At 44.0% G+C, this 12,371-nt stretch overlaps 1 long non-coding RNA gene across 2 annotated transcripts; it reads right to left on the reverse strand.

Annotated features, from left to right (window-relative positions):
* Window positions 1-8,753: 8,753 nt before the first annotated feature.
* Window positions 8,754-11,865, reverse strand: LOC123066262 (uncharacterized). Of its 2 annotated transcripts, XR_006431291.1 has the most exons (3): window positions 11,443-11,865; window positions 10,216-10,281; window positions 8,754-8,972 (listed from the first exon to the last, which is right to left on the reverse strand). It is a non-coding gene; the product is annotated as an uncharacterized lncRNA (long non-coding RNA). The 2 variants fall into 2 exon arrangements; XR_006431290.1 differs by having other exon boundaries at window positions 8,754-10,281.
* Window positions 11,866-12,371: the final 506 nt, after the last annotated feature.

Below are 12,371 nucleotides of genomic sequence, written 5' to 3' on the forward strand. Positions count from 1 at the left end.
CCCAGGAAACAAATGGGGGAACAGCGCTTCCTTGATCTCATTATTGACCTCGTACGGGACTTTGATATGTCCACGGGGCACACCCAAAGTGCAGAACACGGATTCCTCGTTCAACGGTAGTCTTCCACGTCCCGGAATCATGAATTCCCTGAAGGGGGGGTCGTGGATCTCACCAAGCCAGTCGCATAAAGGGTTGACAAGGTTCATGCACCGGACATCCATCAGAGCCTGCATACCCATCTCAGCAGCAGCTCCCTTCTGATCATTGGTGAATTTGTTAGTCAACGCAGTCAGTCATTCTTGGGAGGCTCTGTTGCGAATACGTTTCTTCTTCTGCAAAAAATAGACAAAAAGTGATCAATTGTGGCCATGTTTTGCAATGTCGTGAAATTTTAGTTCATGACAGACAACTGCAAGCTCGAGATGCCAACCAGTAACATAAAGCAGGAGGAGGGGGGATGTGTTGACAGTTACCTCATCACCCTCTTTTCTCCGTCCAGTTGCCCGATTACGCTGTGGTGGATCCATGAAATCATCATCATCATTTTGATGATCACCACGAGCCATTCTGCTGAGATAGGAACAGACCAACTTATCATGATGGAAATGTAAATGCAAGAGGTAAGCAGTTGCCACCTAACAGAAAATGTCAACTAGTGAATGCAAAAAATATAACATGAACACACACGCACCCCTCCTATGATTGTCGGAAACATAAACGTGGCAAGTAAGCACATTGGTTGCATTATCAAGAAAAAAAGTGCACAGATCGTAAATGCACTTGAAAACAAAAATGTTGAAGTTGCCATGTTATCCCTAGATAGTATGATAGAAAGTCACAAAATCCTTCACATCACAAAAACTAAGATGTGGCAGCTCACACCCTGTACTAAAAATACAACAATCAAATGCCACCTGTTCAGCGGCAGAAATGTGCTAGGGTGAAATTGTCGTGTTGAAATGCAACACATACTACAAAAAAGCGATGAAACCACATCTAATCAAGAACCTGAAAATTGCCACAGTGTGTTCAGATATCACAAAGTCATTGTGGCGAAACAAAAAAATTGCATCTGCAGTATAATGAATTTGCCACATTGTACTGAGTGTAACATGGCAACAGGCATGATGTGGTCAGCCAAAAATTTGCCACATGGAAAGCATATGTATGGCATCTGACACAACTGATATGCAAATTTGGTTGCCATATTATGCAGCCAATTTGCCACATTGTCCTATCTACAGTATGGCAACAGACAGTGTGTTCACATTCTATTTTGCCACATGAATATACTATCCAAGTGGCAACAGGCACACTTGATGTGCACATTAGTTGCCGTCCAGTGCGGTTGGCTGCTGGAACTACATTGACTACCGATTTACTACACTTCACCATTCACACCGTGTGGTAACTTTCACAAATCATTCAGAAAAAATAGTTGCCACAATGAAAAAGCATGTTTGTGGCTACTATCACAGTAAGTCGGCAAATTAGTTGCCACATGGAAGAGGGTGTGTGTGGCAACTATCACAGTCATTCAATAAATTAGTTGCCGCATGGGAAAGCTTATTTGTGGCAAGTATCACAGTCATTTCAGTAAGTTAGTTGCCGCCTGGGAAAACACATTTGTGGCAACTATCACACTTGTTCAGGAAGTTAGTTGCCATACAATCATGATAGTTAATCAAACTATCAAGTTTGCCTCATACTACAGTTTCAAAAACCAACTAACTAGATCTAGGGTTCAATGGCAACTACAGTGACTTCAAATTCAACCTCAAAGTTCTCCCCCGAACTGATTGCAAAACACCAATTTGAACCAATGTGCATCAAACGAACCGGGAGACACCTGCCCAATCCAAAGGCAAGACTAGTGCGTGCCTCCGGACAGGCATAACCACACCGACGAGGCGGCCGCCGCCACGGCGACGAAACTGCCCAGTGCCACCAAAAACGGCTAGCAGACGACTCCGCCGCCGGTGGGAACGCCGACGCATCGCCAAATCGCCTGAATCTCTATGAATCTCGAGCGAGGAATCGAATAGGGAGGGAAGGGGGGAAAATGCAGGAAGGGATTGCAAGAGTTGTAGCGAGCATTACCTTCAACGCGCAGGCGCTCCGGCGAAGCCACTCTGTTCCGGCGAGCACCACCGACGGCCGCGAACACCGTCGATTCTTCCGCCTCCGCCGTCGCCTTCTCCCCTCGCCTTCTCCTCCAATGGTTTGAAATGCGAGTGGGTTGTGCCAGTAACTGCGGTGCGGGGGTGAGTAAAATGGAACCGTGAGGGAAAGGGGGCAGAGGTGTGCGACGTGTTTGACGTCAACCGCGGTCGGTGCGTGGTGTGCGGGCGCATAGCAATTCCACCGCACGCCCCCGAGTGGCAACCGCTGACCGCGGGAGGGCAACCAACGTGCGAGCGAACTGTCTCGCATACCGCACACTCGCCTCATCCTACGTGGCGCAGAAAAACGACCGGATTGTGCCAAGATTCGTGCACAAAGTACCCAACGGTGATGCTTGCGTGTGGTCGAGATGGTGAACGCCCACACGTGTGGGCGTTAACATTTCCCGGAAAAAATGGCAAACCCGCTCTAAGATGCTGCAAAGACGGAAACCAAGCCGGACACAGCCGATTGAACCGTCTCCAATTCCCAAATAAAGGGACCAGGCCAACAGGACTCCACCAAACCAGTAGTCCGGGCTTGGGGCTTCTAGTGTCTAGGGTAGGCATCCACCATGAATCCCCATCCCGCCGCCGCCGCAAACATGAGAGAGGTGCTGCCTGGAATCGCCCGGGGACCGCCGCCCCAAAGTACATCTTGTACTACATATTCTTTGGGAAAACCTCAGGTAGGCAAATCCAGATACGTAGATGGTTTTTATTTCTAATCTTTTTGTACGAACAATTTTTCGCTACATCTAGATGATACATTCATTAGTTTCAAGGTCTTTGCAGAGGCTGATCGACCTCCCGGGATTACTGGGGCTGCTTGACGTCACCCCTTCCCCAGGTGGTTCCGGCTCCGTGATCCAGATCACCGGCTGCACTAGTCTGGCTCAGTACCTCCCAGCCGGGGTGGAGCGGGGTCGCCTGTCGCAGCTAACAACCGGTGGCAGCGGCAGCGGCGGCCACCACGTAGCTGGTCCCTCAAGGATTACTGCGGCGGTCCCGTCTTCAAGATCTTTGCGGTATATGCGAATTTCCCTCTGGTTGGGCAAGTGCGGGCCTTCCGTGGCAGGTTCACCCAGACCATCTACGAGTACAAAGCTGTCAAGCCGTTTTATTCACAAAGAGCACAATGAGCAAGACAACATCCCAAATCCCAACTTGTTGATTTCAGGGTACCCTACATATCGTCATCTTGCTAACATCCAAATCCCAGCTTGAGCTTGGTATATATGTCTTCTCTTCTCACAGAGTAATTGACAAAAAACTACCACATTTCACATAACCATCCCACAGAACTACCACATTTTGAAAAGTGACCAAAAACTCCAGTTTAACGCTGATTTCGTGAAAAAATACTACCATATCGAGTTGATGACTGATTGAAGCGTTTTAAATGAGTTTCTGACAGATCAGGCCCACCGGTCAGGATGGCGGCAGCGCTAACGGCTAACGGCGCTCGCCTGCCGTCCGTTAGTCGTGCGTGTCAGTCGGCCCGGTCGGACCAGGACTAACCTGGCCGACCGGCTCCCTCGTCTTCCTCGCCACCCCACTCTCCCCCGAGCTCACTCGCTCACTCACTCTGTTCCTCTACTCTCTGCTCTCCACTGCTTCTTTTCTTCTTCTCGCACTCCAGCAACGCCGCGCCGCGACCATGCCGTCGTGGCCCAACAGCAATGAGACCTCTAACGATGACGAGTACATGAGCGAGTTCAGTGTCCTGCAGATGGAGTATTTCGTAAGTCAGCTCATTCTCTCCTCTCATCTACTAGGGTTAGGGTTAGGGTTTGAAGAAGGATTGGGATTTCTCCATTTAAGTTCATATATGGTAGGTGTAGTTGATATATATGTGTTTCCTGCTGCAGCAAACTCCGGATACTGTGATAGATCCAAGCTTTTGTGGGCTTGTCACTGAATCTGGCCATAGGTGCATCCTGCACAGGCAGAGGGCAGGCAAATTCGTGGCATTTGAAGGCACTGACACAGGCAGAAGATTCATAGGATGTGCAACTGAGGTAATGAACCAAGTTGTCATGGCTGTGATTGATTCATTTTGTTCTTTTCTGAATAATGTTGTTGCATTTCTCATTTTTGCTTAAGTATAAGAACATTGCTCTGTCTAAATTATGTACTTGTAGCAAAGAGCAGCAGAGAGCAATGGAAACATAGCACTGATTTCAAATTTCTATTATAGAGTTAGCTAGTGTAGTGTAGCTATATATATGACTATTGTTTATGATTTGTTATTGTGAATATGTTTGTTAATGAAGAATAAAGCTCACTGTAAATTAACTAAATTTTCAGGATGGTGTGAACTGTGGTGTTTTAGAGTGGGTAGATGCCCCTTGGCCTGTAATTTTGCAAAGGTGCTTAACCAAGCTCTGGGATATGTATCATGAGGAGAACCTTGGTAGAGTCCAAGACAAAGAGGATCATGAGATAGAGGTTGAGAAACTGAAGAAGGAGCTGGATTCTCTTGGCAATCAGCACAGTCAGGTTGTGGATGATGTATCCAAGCTGTTTGATTACCAGGATGGGCAGATATCCCATGACATGGATCTTACAAGCCAGGCAATCAATGAACTTAAGAGAATAAGCATCAGCTTGAGGAGCAGGCAAAGATTGAGGTTCAAATGGAGAAGCTTAAGGTCAAGAAAGAACAGAGGTGCATCCTGCAAAGTCAAGGTGATATCATTCAAAACACTAGGAAAGCCATGAAGGAGATACAAGTGGAGAGAGACCTACTTAAATAAGAGAAGAAGAAGCTGGAGCATATCATTGTTGATCTCTTGAAGGCTGGTCATGGGTGCAAAGAGAAGCTAGACAAGATCAAAGAAGTTGTCATGGAGGAGTGAAGTGGTACCTATGGTTGGTAAGTGAATATGAGGCCTATATATATAACTGGCCTAGTACTAGATTCTGATGCAGATATGCATCTTAGTATTAATATGAACTACTCCCCTATTAACTGCCTATGGTTTCAGATCATTTTGGTTGTGTTGTTGGATGCTGTCATGCCCCTGATCTGTAATGCTTTAAGATAATCCTATTTGTAATGCCCCCTGAACCATGTTATCCAGATGTTGTTATATCTCTACCTACAATTTGTTGCTGCTAGCTAGTTGTTGCTAATACTTACAGTTGAATCTGGTAACACCAAACAAACTGAAACTGAAAATGAAAATGAAACTGAACCTTGCATTACATAGGAGGTAGCATAGATAACACAAATTGTCTGAGGATGCAACATATATAGCATTACATAGATAGATAGATAGCAGTAAATAGTTTGAGGATAACTGAAACCAGCCAACACTGAATAAGACTGACGAAACTGAATGTGACAGTTTCACATTCAGTTTCAGTTAGGCACCTGCCCTGGATCCCTTCCCTCCTAAGCGGCCTGAGCATCGTACCTCCTGCTTCACTTTGGTAGGATGATTTGGCAGCATCTACACCTCCTGTTCTTCGTCATCTTTGTCTTCATTGATGAAGATGATGGGAGGAGGGCGGCGGCGAGCCTGCAGTGCTGGTGGTGCGATGATCTGGAGGTCGTCGTCATCGTCTTGGTGCTTGTTTGCTTTTGCTTCAGCCGTAGATTGTGCAGGAGTGACGTAGTGGTAGTCTGCCCACCGCTGCCTCTGCCCAGCATCGGCGGATCCCGCCTCTTTCATTGCCCATAGCAGTATATCTATTGGCATGATCCCCTTACCTCGGTTTCCATACAGCTGTTCCATGCGTTGCTTCTCCTCACTCGTCGCCTTCTTCCTCACTTCCTCTGCTCCATCCACCAGCCCTTGAACGCTGGTGTACCTCGTGGCGACCTTCATGTAGTCGACAAAGAGGTCTTCATCACCGCGCACTGAACCATAAAGCATGGCAACCCATCCCTTGCCAGTTGGGAATGGGTTGAGCCATGGATCAGAAGAAGAGGAAGAAGCAGCCATGGTTGGAGCAGGAAGTGGTGAGTGCAGTGGTGTTGAGCAAGGTGAAGTTGTGGTGAGTGAGAGTGATGTGAGTAGAGTAGCTGAAGAAAGAGGGGGGAGTTAAAGAGAGGTGGAGTGAGGCAGTGGAGATGTAAAACTTGTGCAGTAGTAGTTGACAGGGTGGTAGTTGGGCAGTAGTTATTGTATGGTGAAACTTGTGCTGGTTAATTGATGTTAGTTGAAACTTGTGCAAACTTGTGCTGGTAGTTGTGCAAACTTGTGCTGGTAGTTGGGCAGTAGAAAATTCAGAAAATTCAGAAAATCAGTGCATACATACATTCAGAACACAAATTCAGAAAATCCACACATACAAGTGCGCATACATTCATACATTCAGAGCACAAATTCAGAAAACTCAGCAAATCCACGCATACAAGTGCGCATACATTCAGAGAAATTTCAGATAACATTGAAGAACTGAACCTCGACCTGTTTCAAGACACAGAATCAAGGATTCTGCTCCACCGAGCACTTGTGAATTGGTAGCGATGGAAGGTTGCCCTATCTCTAGCCCACCAAATGATCAAATCATCAGTGATGATTGTTCCATCTGGGAACACCTCCTTGAACTGCATCACATCGAGGGAGTTGCGGATTATGGCAGCCAGCCTCTGGCATTGCTCACGTGCCTGGGCCCTACGACCCCTCCTTTCTACTCTTGTGGCCCTTCTTGCTGCTCTAGAACTCTTCTCCAGGTCGTCGACAACCTCTCATAAGCTTCAATCCATCTTTGTGGCTAGGCTAGGGTTGTAGTGATGCTGGCGGCTAGGGTTTTAGTGGTACGGGGAAGGACAGGTTAGGGTCTTTTTATAGACACCTATGCAGGCTTGTGGACTGCGGTCCAATGTGAGTCCAAACTGAGGCCCATTTCCACCGTTATGTGAACAAAAGGTCCAAAACGCTTTGAAACAAAAGCACAAAGTGCACAACAGTTTCAGAAGTTGCATGTTGTATACATGTGTCCTTCCAAACCATAGTTTCCACATGTGATAGTGCCCATCCTACTTGTGTCTCTTGGAGCTGGAACCTCAAACTCTCCCTTCCTCCTTGTTGTCTGCTTTTTGCCTGCCTTTTCTTTAAACACAGGAGGATGAATGTCTTGAGTGTTTGTATCAGGCCAGCAATCTGGACCAGGGACAGGGTAAATAATTGCTTTGTATGTCTCCATGTACAATGGCTTCTTGAAGAATTCAGACACATAGTCCTCAGGATGCAGCTTCTGCTTTGTCATTGCAGATATGCCATGATTGCAAGGTACACCTGTCATGTTCCATCTCTTGCAGTCACATGTGCAGGTTGCCATGTCCACACAATATTGATTTTCTTTGCTTGTTACTTGCCAAATTGTTTCACCAGCTCTGTCAGCCTGGCAGTACTTGGCATATTTTTTATTCTCCTCAAGAATCTCTGAGTAATTTGGTGTGATTGTCCACCTGCAAGTCTATAACTTCTCCCTAGTCTGTTGCCTCTTGATCATCTGCTTTGTCCTGATCCCTTCAAACATTGTCCTTATTGGTTTGGATCTAACATCAAGTATCATCTTGTTGAAGACTTCACTAAGGTTGTTCACAACTAGATCTATTTTGCAAGTATGGTCCATAGCATACCTAGCCCAAGCAGAGACTTCTATATTTTTAAGCCATTTCCAAGCATCCTCACACTATGCTTTCAGCTCTGCCATCCCTAATTCATGCCCATGTCTAGTATAAGAGTAGCTAGCCTTGTCAACACACTTCTTTAGTTCTTTGCTTCTGTAACCAGCTGATTGGAAGTTGGCATATATGTGCCTAAGACAGAATCTTTGAGGTGAATCAGGGAACACTTCATTTATTGCCTTAAGTAAACCATGTACATTCACAAAATAGATCTACATATGAACACACTCACATAATTCAGTGAATTGCTATATCAACTAAGTTCAATGATTTAGTTTCTAACCTTTTGCCTGTCAGATATTATTGTGTATGTTCCAAATTTGTTGCCACTACCAATGCAGCATCTCAACTGAGTTCAAAACCAAGTCCAACTGTCTCCATCTTCCTTGTCAACCACACCAAAAGCTATAGGGTAGATGTTATTGTTGCCATCCCTTCCTATGGCAGCAAGAATTTGTTGTCCAGTGGTTAACTTGATGAAACATCCGTCAAGCCCTGGATGGAGTCACACATTAGCCACCAAAGGAAATTGACACACAAATATGTACAACCACTACAACAGGATCCCCCCTTCAGCAACGCACCAATGTGTTGTCGAATATCCATATAAGTGTTGCTGAGGTCTACACCAACGGATTAATATGCGTTGCCGTAGGTGGCGTTGGAAGGTTCTACAACAACACATATGCATCCGTTGGTAACCAACTTGAAATAGCGTTGTAAGATAGCAACACATATAGTAAGAGCAGAACAACGTTTCAGATGCGTTGGTGTTATCCTGTAAGAATGAATGTTGACATGGACACAACAGATCCTTACAACGCTTAAAAGCATTGTGGCATAGTACAACCAACCAATTGATGGTATTTTGTATATTCCGTATTTCATATATAGCAAGTAAGGATTATTAGGCCAATGTAAATAGTGCACAATAGCAGCAATATAGTAAGAAAGACCTCATATATTAAATAAAAATTGTTACACTACAAGACATCATCCGAGGACTACATGATATAGAATACATAATATATAGATATGATCTGCTCTAACATTGACCATTGAATGACATTCTAAAACATAATGTCGAGCTATCTGGTAGTAGCACCAGTATGCGCCTCAAAATCAACATCTTGGCCATGCATCAACCATTTGTCCTATCAATCTACATCAACAAAAGCTGATCAGCAACGTACCATTACAGAAATTAAAAAACATGTTAATAATGTAGTAAATTTAAGAGGGTCGCCATATATAGGAGTTTTGCAAGAGCACCATTCTTGCTTGGATCTCCCAGCCTCTTTGAAAATACTATACAGCAAACCTATTTCACAAACAGAAGTAGATGATAACAATTTCCAATGCAAGCAATTCAAATCCTGATAGTCATAAATCTATAGAGTTGGCATGCACAAATTTGTTGCATTGAATTGTTCTTTATCCAGGAGATATTTTCTGGAACATTAGTATAAAGTATAATTAATGCTCTAACATACTGAGATAAAGAACAAAAAGATTGAGCAGGTCTAAGCTACGCATTAGCCAGATTTCTTGCACTAGCACCTTTTGAGATCATAATGTTCTGGCCACCATGCTAATAATAAGAAGCAAAATAACCAGGAATAGTTGAAGAAGAAAGCTGAATATAAATGTACACATGATGATTGAGAATTCATGATGTGTGTAAAGTAAACCTGTAACCATGGGTTTTGTTATATTGGTGCCCAATTTCCTGGTCCTAATGTGTAAACAACAATTAATTACAGAACCCAGAAACTTATTGATGGTGTTATAATTGAAATGGATTCAGCGCTACCATGATATCGTGACTGGGAAAAACAAATGCACACAAAGAGGCCTACGGATTGGATGCGAGTAACTGTAGCTACATATGGGACTCCATTACTCCATCCCATCTACTGATATCATTAGAGTTGATTTTAAATTACATGGGAGCAAGGCAAACAGAGATATCCAAGAACCATTGCATTGTCCTTTCGCCATTAATTAGAACTCAGCCACGGGGCTAAGATGACTAGATATAGAACAATGAACTCACAAAAGAATGAGCCTTATTTCATAAACTGAAGTAGGTTGCGCAAAAAAGGTACTCTCAGCATTTCCAAAGTTCACTCTATTGTGGATCAACATTAAACTTCTTTTGGAAATCTCCTCATGGTCTTCGACATTGTTTCTGAGTTCGAAAAAAGTGAACGAACCTTATCTGCACTAGCATTTACTTCCATTGTTGCATAGTTTCATTCAGGAGCAAGGTTTCTTTGTTCAATGACAAAAGATATATAGTCATATTGGCAAGAATGGTAACCAACATTGATATTTCAAAAGTACGATCAATAACATTGCAGCTTAACTTTGTTGGGTCCCAAACAGAATATAAGTGATCATACCTTATCAGTAGCAGGGCTTACGTTTGATGGTTGCAACTCCTTATCATTCAAAATAATTTGCTTGCTCTGTAGTGGAAGGGAAGATGTAAGTATTTTCAATATAATACATACAAGAATATATTCATGCATGAATATATTAGCACTTTATTTTGTTGTCCAATGGTACCAAGTTCTGGACTATGACACCATATACTCTTTGCTGATCATCTTTATTAGGATAGATTTACTATTATACTTAGCAATGCAAACTCTTTCTTTTAGTTTTTCGGTATTAAATATCTTCACTCAAGTATTCATCACTGCATTATTCAACAAGCAATTTACCTATATCACTCATATGTATTGCAGGACGAAAACCAAAATAATTAAAATTAATTAAATCAAACTAGCCTGTAGAGTTGCCCTAGTGTTGATTTCTATTTATGTTACCGAGCACTCTATACGGCTAACAGTCGCCGCTCAGAAAAATTGCAGATTCAGTCAATCAATTTTTATTTTAAACTAGAAGAGTGTTTTATGAAAGCCAGCAGGAATAAGCTTCAGAGCCAAGAAATGAAGTATATGGAGGAAACAAAGCACCAATTGATATTCCAATTTAATCTCAGTGCAAGCACCGTGTGAATCAGATCTGCATATATCAAACCAAAGTAGCATGTAGTTGGGTAATATCAATGTCACCAATCACTCTACATAGCTAGTGCTTACTGTACCGCTAAAAAAGTTGCAGATTCAGCTAATCGTTTTTTTTTTGGCAGAACTGGAAGAATGTTTTCCAAAAGCTATGAATAAGCTTGAGGCCGAAAACTTATGTAGCAAACAAAGCATCGGCTGATTTGTCCAATTTAATATCAGTGCATGCACCGTGTGAATCAGTATGTGACTATGTGCATATGTTTCGTCAGATCAAACCTTGTGGAAGCAAAACTAATGCTTAATGAGATCTGGTCATCCTCACAAAGATATTGTTTAATTACCGATGCACATAGTAGTAAGAAATCTCAAACCAAATGTATCACAAGAAAGAACTATATTGAGAAAAAGGGGGCAAACATTATTCTGAATTAACATATACGTACAGGCTAGTGGTGAATCACCCAATCACACATCCAAATAAATCAAGGTCGCGTAGATGGTCACCCTGATGGCCAGCAAATATTTTGCCATGGCACGATGGCCTACCACACATAGAACTAGAGAGGTTAAGAGAAGAGACGAGGAGTGCCTTACTGAACTATAACCATTGGAGTCGAGGTAGCCAAGGCGATGAAGCACGGTCCATCCCAAGAAAGCAGCCGCGCGTCCGGAGCCCACGTCACCCCGTGGTCCGGATCCCAAGACGCTACCCGTGGCGACGTTGCCGAGGCGGAGGATTCGAGGAGAGCACTGATTGGAGCCAGGCCGGTGAGCTGGGGCGCGAAGGGCGTCGCCGCGGTGGAGTCATGGAGAATCGGAGAAGAGCAGGGGCGGTGAGTGGAGGACGTCACCGCGGCGGGGGATCATTAAGAGAGCACTGATTCAGAGCCCGACCGGCGAGCGGTCGCGCGAAAGAACGCCGGAGCTATCCGAATTCGGGGGTGGCGGCGGCTTCGCTGTTGTCACATACTCCGCCTGACCTGTTCGTGTGAGAGAGAATCAGGGGTGATTGGCTGCGTGATATTTGCACGGGGAGGTACAGATAACGTGGAGATAGATACCGGGAGGTTAGCTATTCGTGGGAGGTGGGTGGTTGGCCCAAACAACACATATTATCAAATCGTTGGTATGGATACGTTGGTGTATGGGGGATCTTGTTGTAGTGAACACAACCAGGACAGGAAATATTTACCTATAAATGGTCTACAACCATTAAGAAATCTTTCCTTTGAAGCTGCCAAACAGTAGAACATGTACTTGAATCAAGGAGTGGGTGTAGGGTTTTCTGGGTCAACAAATGTTGTGACAATACACCTGCTCCCAGGGTTTGTATCAAGAACAGCTTGAAGATAATTCCTCAGCCTCAAATACTGCTGCTTGTGGTCACCGTGCACCACACCAACAACATTCCTCCTTGCCCTATAGACAACACTTCTTGAAACATCAACTGAGAATTTAGTCTTAGTCTTCTCTATTAATGCATCCACATGAGATCTAATGTCTTCTCTCAATGTTGGTTGTAC

Source organism: Triticum aestivum, chromosome 3B (genome assembly GCF_018294505.1).
Source record: "Triticum aestivum cultivar Chinese Spring chromosome 3B, IWGSC CS RefSeq v2.1, whole genome shotgun sequence".
Taxonomy (NCBI): Eukaryota; Viridiplantae; Streptophyta; class Magnoliopsida; order Poales; family Poaceae; genus Triticum; species Triticum aestivum.